We start from the raw sequence: 9,085 nt of genomic DNA on the forward strand, positions 1-9,085 counted from the left end.
TAATGTACTACTTCAAAGTGCATCTACAATGTTGGATTCAGTACTAGTTTAAGCTTTGATAAACACCTTCAAACCTTCCTTGAACCTTCAAATGATGTCTTCTTGATTCTCTCTACGATCTTCTCATATGATCTTCAATATTCACACATACCAAGTTACAATACCACACCACACTTCATCTCACAAATGAGATCTTACATTTATACAAAACCTAAGATCAAATGTTTAGGTCGGCACACTAAGAATATTACAACTAAATCAATTACAAATAAGTCTTGATATAGTACAACATGTCGGCTCAATACATTTACAACAATATCCAATCAATAAATCATCTCCATAACGTGTCGTGCTGATCTGGAATAGATGACATATATCGGTCCATAACCTAGACCTAACTATCGATAATAGAAAATATGTCAACCCAGTTAGACTAATAACCAAAACACCAAACCAAGTATCCAAACCATGTATTCGACATAAACAAGTGATCTCCAGATGATAAAATGTCATCATCTATGCCGGTGAACCATATAACCTGTCAGTGAGCATATATCGGTGACTATACATAAGTCACTGACCTTGCTGGTGAACATAATGTGTCAGTTCAACAGTAAAACAATATAACCATAGTGCCAAATAAAAAATGTAGATCTCTAGAAGGATAAGTGTTGACATCAATGAAAAAATCAATGGAACACATCCATAGTACCAACAAACACATCTTGTTGTCCCACGAGTATCCATGTTCCCCTCGATCACCTAGCATAATGTATCTTGTTAGACTATGAACTCCATGGCATCTCTTTCTTTTCTTCTCATGGATCACTTAGCATAACACTTTTTGCTAGTTTACAGCATCCATGTTCTCTCTTTTCTACTCCCCATGAACTTATAGCTTTTTTACTTCTTGGATCATGGTTCATCACTCGATGCATGTTCTTGTTCTTTTCATGTGACCACTTTTATTCTTGTAATAGCATTTTGTGTATGAGATTAGTGTTTGGGATATTTTGACTATCGAGGCATCTTCAACTAGTTGAATTGGAGCTTTTAGTACCAACCCCTTTTGTTGTGTGTCTTATGTCTTATGTCTTTGTTTATTTATTTTTATCTTTGTATTATTTTGTGAGTCCTTGCATGTGATTGCATGAGTTAACATTTAAAGATTGAGGGTTTTGTTCCTCCAAATTAGTGATGTCTTACCTCTTTGTGATCTCACTTCTAGTTTCTCCTCTCTATCTTCCTCATCCTTCTACTTTACCATGAGTATATGGATAGGCTTATAATCCCGTTAAAGTGGGGCCTAAATGTAGCATCATAAAATGTGACCTTGTACAATTCACACCTCATATTTGTGCTCCTACTTTAGCGTGTCTTATCTTCATTCCCCCTATGGGACCACTCTCTCTCTTTTTACTCCAAATTTGATGTCACTAGATTGCATAGAAGAGTGGATACCATCCTAGGGCTATGCCTCCTTATTTGTGATGAATACTAAGAGGGGGGGTGAATTAGTATACCAAAAAATACTGAACTTAAACACTTAAACAACCTAGTAGTAAACTGGTAAAAGAGTTTAACAAACAAATTGGTTGACACACATGCAAACCAAATATAAAATAAGGCATTCACCCACATGAGTAGTAACAACATAACACAAGATATTTGATGTGGAAACCCAAATGTGAAAAACCACGGTGAGATGAAACTCACAAGTAACTATCTACAGAATAGAAACCAGACCGGTTAAGGTCATACAATGTTCTTTACCAAAACAGATCCTGTTAGGAATCTCAATCTTTGTTAGGAGATAAGTCCAATTAAAGACTACCTTGTGAGAGGATTTCAGTTCCACAGATGTGAACCACCTTGTTAGAGGATTTACAAAGGCTTTTCTGGGCCTACCCAGTTAAAGCCTTTATAAATCCTCTAGTAAGGTAACATTCAGATCGAGTGTTTGAAATCCTTGAACAAGGTCACCTCTAACAAGGTGAAGATCCTAATAGATCTGAGGAAAATCCCTTAACGGGGTCACATCTAGTAGTGTGTTTGTAATCTTTAATAGGATTTTCTTTTAACTGAGCATACTCTAGAAGAGTATATTTCTTAGTGGGTCCGAAATCCCACGGCGGTTTTTCCCTATTTGGGTTTCCACATTAAATCTGGTGTTATATGTTGTGTGATCTTATCTATTTATGAGTCTGCATGCTTTACAGTTTTTCTGATAAGTTTACTGAGGTTGAATCTATTGTTTTAATGGAAGATTAAGTTTGTATGATTCAGCCCCCCCCTCTCATCTTGTTAGCTTGGTATCTATACTAAACATATTAGTATCAGAGCTATCACTTACCATATTCCTATATGATCTACAATGAGATATTACATCATATATATACAAACCCTCAACCACAAACAATAATGTCATCCACCAGACAATAAATCAATTACATAATTACAAAACATGTCGGCTTGAGACCAAAAAAATAATACGCAACCCATAAGACATCCCAGAAAAATATTGAGAAGTCCAATCAACACATTACATTAAGTCGGTCCATAACCTAGATAATATCAGGACCCAATTTAGGTCCACACATGCTAAAGAAATGATCTCAATCAACCAAGTATCAAACATGGTCACTATCAGCATCCTAAATTTCTACTAGAATCTGTACCAACACCAATTATGCATATCATCGAAGATCTTCAACAAAGCTCTATCAGTGAAATGCTCCCCAAAACAATAAACCAAGCTTGCCAACATACAGGATAACATCTGATCACTAGATCAAAAGAAACTGACTTAACATGAATCTGAGTAGCATGAATAAGCCAATTCCATAACCCAAACATACTAGAGCGTACCAGATCATTATGGTCTAATCCAATCAGAAACCAAACATCTTACCAGGACCAGAAGAATACTGGTAAAGCAGCCAAAATAGCTAGTATTGACATCAATGACAAAACATCAATGTAACACATGATCAATTCCTCCAAATGGCCAACAAAATGAAGTTCTATCCTCCCGTTCATACCTCATGTTTGAGAGAGTCACAACTTTTCACTTCATTTCTTTTGACCATTCATTAATCTTAACTAAATTTTAATTATTTTAATTTTATTGTTTTATATTTTAATTTTGATTTTAATTTTAATCTTTTATATTATAATTTAGTATTAGTATTTATTATTTACACCAATTTCAAAATGGGGACATTACATTCATAATACAAACACCTTCAATTTTCTCTACTAATCTAGGTTTGTGCTTGTCAATTGAACCATCAGATTTAAACTTGATTTTGAATACCCATTTACAATAAATGGCTTTCTTTCTAATAGGTAAAGGAACCAACTCCCATCTATGATTTTTATGGTTTGAATTTATCTCTTGATTCATAGCATTTTTCTATTTTTCATCCATTATTGCTTCATCAAAAGAGTTGGGTTCATGAGAACTTAGAACACTTGGCATTAATACATTATTGACGTCATAGTCTTGGAACTTGAATAGATTTTCTTGTAGCTCATTTTGATCTCCTTAGAGGAACATTAGATTGTAGATTGGACAACATGCTTGAATTTGGCTCAACAATTTCTTCTCTTTCTTCTATAGATTCAATGTGACCTTCTACTTCTAGTTCAATATTTTTTGATGAGTATGATGACATGTCACTATTACCTTTCTCTTCTAATGAAACACCATGGAAAATAGCTAGAAGATAAAACTCTTATTCAAACTTAACATCTCTAGAGATGTTGATAAACTCACCAAAATAGAACAGTTTATTAGATAGTAGTCTAAAAGATGGATCTTTCACTTTAGCTAAAATATTCATGCACAAGATTTCTAGAATGTATGGAGTTCCCAAGACAATCATATTCAATTGAGATAGTCACATGCCATGTAGGTTTTGGAAAACTTGAAATTTTTCTTTGATAAAATGATTAATTTTAATACATATCATCCACAATAGATGGGAAGCAAAATCACTGAATCAAATAGTTGAAGATCTACTTAGAATGTATTGCATGGATCAATATCACAAATGGGAATTTGAATAACTTCCTTTAGTATAATTTTCATATAACAAATCCTATCAAAAATCCTTTAGAATGACTCATTTTGAATTTATATAAGGTAAACAATGCCACACTCCTATTAGTTGGAATAGAGTTGAAGATAGGGTAATAATTGGATGAAATATGATCAGAGAAAAGGAGGAACAAATAAAACTAATCAAAGAAATACTAAAGGAAGCAATTGATCAAAAAAAGAGTTATGTGGATAAGAATAGGAGGGTCTCAAGTAGTTCTTAGTTGGAGACAAGTTCTTTTTAATATTCAAACCTCAAAAAATATCAATTTCTTTAGGTAAATCATCCAAACTTGCACCTAGGTATGTGGGGCCACTTAAAGTATTGGAAGTGATCAACCTAGTTGATTATAGACTTGCTCTACCACATTCTCTTTCCCAAATCCATAATGTGTTTCATGTTTCACTTCTTAAACCATGTTATTTTGATGCCACTCATGTTATTGATTGGAAATAATTAGAAGTACGAGATCTAGGAGTGGATCACGAGGAACCCACATTAATCCTTGATGAGTGTAAAATTAAATTGGTTAAAAGAGAGTTGATTTGAAGTATAATCTCCAATGGGACCAATATTATATAGAGAATGCTACATGGGAAATGTTGAGGATATAACAACAATTATCTCTTCATTTGTTATCTTTAAGTTATTATTCAATTTTGGTGTGCCTTATTAGACATCAGGATGATCTCTCTTCCTAGACTTGAAGGATATCAGTTCCCATTTTTGAATAAACCAAAATATTTATATTTATATAATTAATATTTTATTGTGTTGAACAAAAATAATTGAAAAATGAATTTTATTTAGAACTATGGAAAATCTAATGATGAGTTTATTATTATTTATTCAATGTTAAGGTACTAATTGAGACTAATGATTGTTGTTTTTTCTTTGAGTGTGACAAACAGGTCTTCACTACCACAAGAAGAGAACAATGTCAAGAAGAGCATGGAGCCTATTATTCAACAAACACATGGATGTGATATAATACATACACACACACTTAGACATTATTTTAATTATTTGTTTTAAGATGGTGTGAAGATGTATGATTCTAGAATGATTTTGGTAGGATGTAGGTACTCTTAATGATTCCTTGATTGATCAAAATGGAAGGAAGAAACCTCTCTTATATAAATATCAAAGAGAATCAAGGGTTTAGATTAAGAGGTTAAAACATGAATGGTCATGTTCACATAGTTAAAAGAGACTCAACATTATTGAGTGATAGTTAAAGATAAAGGGATGAGATTGAGAGGTGAGTTGACTTAAAAGAAAGCACAAATTGAATGAAGAGACAATTGAAACTTGTCACATGCCTACAATTTTAGATTCTGATACATGTGAACAAGTTAAAGGTCTAGGATTAAAAGAGGGAAAAGGTAATGAATTATTTAATTTATAGAGGAAAAGTGCTAGATAGCATAAATAAATAGAAATATTTAAGTAATTTAGGAAAGAGGCGAGATTAAATAAATAAATAAATATTTACTTAAATTAGAAAGAAGAAGCTTAGTTAATTAATTAAATAATATTTATTTAATTAATAGAAGACATTAGGAAAAATAATTAAATAATTACTAATTATTTATTTAATTAAAGGACAATTATAGGTGTCTACATTCACAAGAAAAGACATGCAAATGAGTCCCATGAGAATAGGTATCTTAGAATGATTGTAGATTAATATGACAACCACTTCTTTCAATGTAAAAAATATGCAAGCTTGGTTGCGGATGAGAGGGTGCTAGTATAAAGATTTTTTAGAGGTTTGAATGTCTGCATAGAGGTGATATTTGTGTGTTTGAACCAAAAAACTTAGAGGTTGTCATACAGAAATCCACATTGATTGTAGATAATTTGACTAGAGGTTATCATGGTTAGCTAGGAGTACATACAATATTTCCTTATCATTCAATATTTTGGATTAGGAGTTTTCAACCTCAATGCATGGGATAATTTTAGGAAACCTTAAACACCTCCTAAGACCATTTAGTAGTTGTAGTAGAAGAAGAAGCCTCCACAAGCACATCAAAGTGGGCAATATTTTGGAAAGTGTTCAGGAACATGGATTGAAGCAAGTAGCATATTAGTGACTTAAAGTCCAAGTAGTTAACTAAAATTGATCATCCTAGTTCCAATCATATAATCTTTCAAATAGTCAAATGTAACTCAATCAACTCTAATTTAAGTTGGGGACCATGTTTCTCTAGTGGCTAATAGGATCACTTCATGTGGTATTTCCCTCTAAGGTCCACAATAATTGGTATTCAAATTCCTATAGCATTTAGATATAATAGAGGGACATTTTAGCAAGTCTCATAGAGTGTTTGCAATGGTGGATAACTACCAAGTAGAGCATCAAGGTATAGTGGTGAAAACCTCAAGTTTATTAGATGAATTACATGCTTCTATTTTGTTTGATATAAAGGTGGAAACCTCAATTTTATTAAATTAAGTTCATCCTTCTATTTTGTTTGATTTTTGTCCTTTAAATTGTTTTATCTCCCAATACCTAGTAGCACATTATGTTTACTTGGTAGAGGTAGGATGAAAAATGGAAATATGAGCTAGTTACTAGTGTTAAGGTGGTTGTATACTCCCTTGCGAGTGGTTACATGTGTTGGATTTTGGCACCTTCGCTGCCATCATAAATTTTGATATCACATCTTTAAAATCATACACTATAGGATTGTACTTAGTATGAACTGGTTAGATTCTCATTAGGTAAGGATTGATTATTAATATAAGGTTGTTGAGTTTGTAGATTACCTCAATTAGTTAGTAGAGATAGTAGAAGTGTAGAGACCCACATCACTTCTAATTATTTTATCTAAGAAAATAAATAGAGCATGCAAAAGGAATGTCAATTATTAGTTCAATTAGTGATCGATACTTCAAAGAGTAAGTTCTAAGATGTATCTCTTGAAAATAAACTCCTTTTTAGTAATTTAATCCATATATTTCTAAATGCGATTCTTGGTATGCCATGAAGTGGGAAATAAGTTTATACATTGATCTCATTCCTAGAGGAAAGCTCATATTCCATGTATCATATCATATGACAACTAAATAGCTTAGTGAGATTTGTTTATAGTTGAAAATATTATTGGATAAGGGGTACATTAATCCTAGTAGTGTATCTCTTTGGGGTACACCAATTATCTTTATGAAAAGGATGGATTCCTTTATTTATACATTTATTACAAATATTTAAATAAGGTTATGATGAGGAATTAATATCCCTTGCCCGGAATCAATGATTTTTTTTCTAGATAAAGAGAGATAGAGTGTTATCTACGATTGACCTAAAATTAGATACCATCAAATTCACATTCATGAGGAAGAAATTCATTAAAATATAGTTTATACTAGCACTACAAGTTCATGGTTGTTCTATTTGATTTTATGAATACTCATAAAGGTGTTTATGAGTTTTATGAATGGGTTACTTCATTTTTACCTAAGTATTGTTTTCTTGTGTTTTTTGATGACATTATTTTTATTTGAGAATAGTAGAGGAAAATGATCTCCAATTCCTAGGGTCTTTAGTATTGGTGTGATCGTCAACTATATGACCACTAGACAACAAAAAGTATTAATTATTATTGTTAGAGATGAAGTATCTAGGTCATATCATATTTGATGATAGTATCTTAGTTGATCCCTCAAAGATTTATGCTACTGTGGATTTATCAATGCCCAAGAATTTTATTGAGGTTTATAATTTCATGGTATTAGTAGGTTATTACCACCATACATTAGGGATTGAATCTCTAGAGCTGTGAATTTATTACCTCTCTTTAAAGGAAAGGGATGAATTTAATCTAGTTAGAGAAGTGCGAATCAGGATTTTAAGTTCTAAAGGAATAGATAATTAGTGCACTTATCCTTACAGTACTTGATCTTGTAGTAGATTTTGTGGTTTTTATTAATTCATCATTGGATGACTTTGGGGGTGGTACTTATGTAGGAGGGTTGATTAATTTGTTAAGGGTCATAATATCTTAAGGATCATGAGTTGAATTACCACACCCATGATTTAGAGTTAGTAGTTATCATCAATGCAATTGTACGATGAAGACACTTTCTTATAGGTCATTAGTTCGAGCTTCATGTCTATCTTATAGTATCTATTCACTCAAACAAAATTTAATGCTCGTAGCATTGATGGATGTACTTCCTTTTGAATATGTATTTGGTTTTCAGTTCATAAAAAGGAATAAGAATGTGGTTGATGATGCGTTGAGTAGGAGGTATCAAAATTTGATCTTCAGTATACAACATCTTGGTCATATTTATGTTATAATTTCTATTGATATTTACTTGGTTGTGATGTCTAAGTGGCATAATGCCCCATACCTATTGCATCCAATGTTAAGAAGATGTATTCTTCTCTTAGATAGTTATTTTAATTGGAAAAAATAAAGCACAATGTTTCTTATTTTTCAGCTATATGATTATATCATTAGAGGAAGAAGGCAAATTTTTATCATTTGGTAGGTCTCCTATAGCTACACACTATTCCAAAGTAGAGATGTAACATGAGTTCCTTTTATTTAATTATTGTCTTGATAATGCCTTCACATTTTCATGATATCTCATAGTGATGATGAACAACTTCACCAAGGTTTTCCATTGTTCACCTATGAGATCATCTTATAATATTGTATATTTGGCATTCACCTATGGAAAAGATTGTATGCTTGTATATAGTATCTCATATGATGTAGGAGCATCCTAAAGAATCCAGAAGATTTGAATTTTTTATTACTATAGGATGTTATGGTTTTATGATTTGGATGATAGGAAAAGGTTTATAAGATTGTTAGGTTCAATTTTATAGAGATTAGAGTTACCAAAAAGATATTTGGAGGTAACAAATTGGAGAATGTGTTAGTTTTCTAAATTCAGGGTGTCATGGGAGAGTGTCACATTCTACCACAATTGAAAGTAAGGACCTATGGTTTGGAAAGAGA

This window comes from Cryptomeria japonica, chromosome 6, assembly GCF_030272615.1.
Source record: "Cryptomeria japonica chromosome 6, Sugi_1.0, whole genome shotgun sequence".
NCBI classification, from domain to species: Eukaryota; Viridiplantae; Streptophyta; class Pinopsida; order Cupressales; family Cupressaceae; genus Cryptomeria; species Cryptomeria japonica.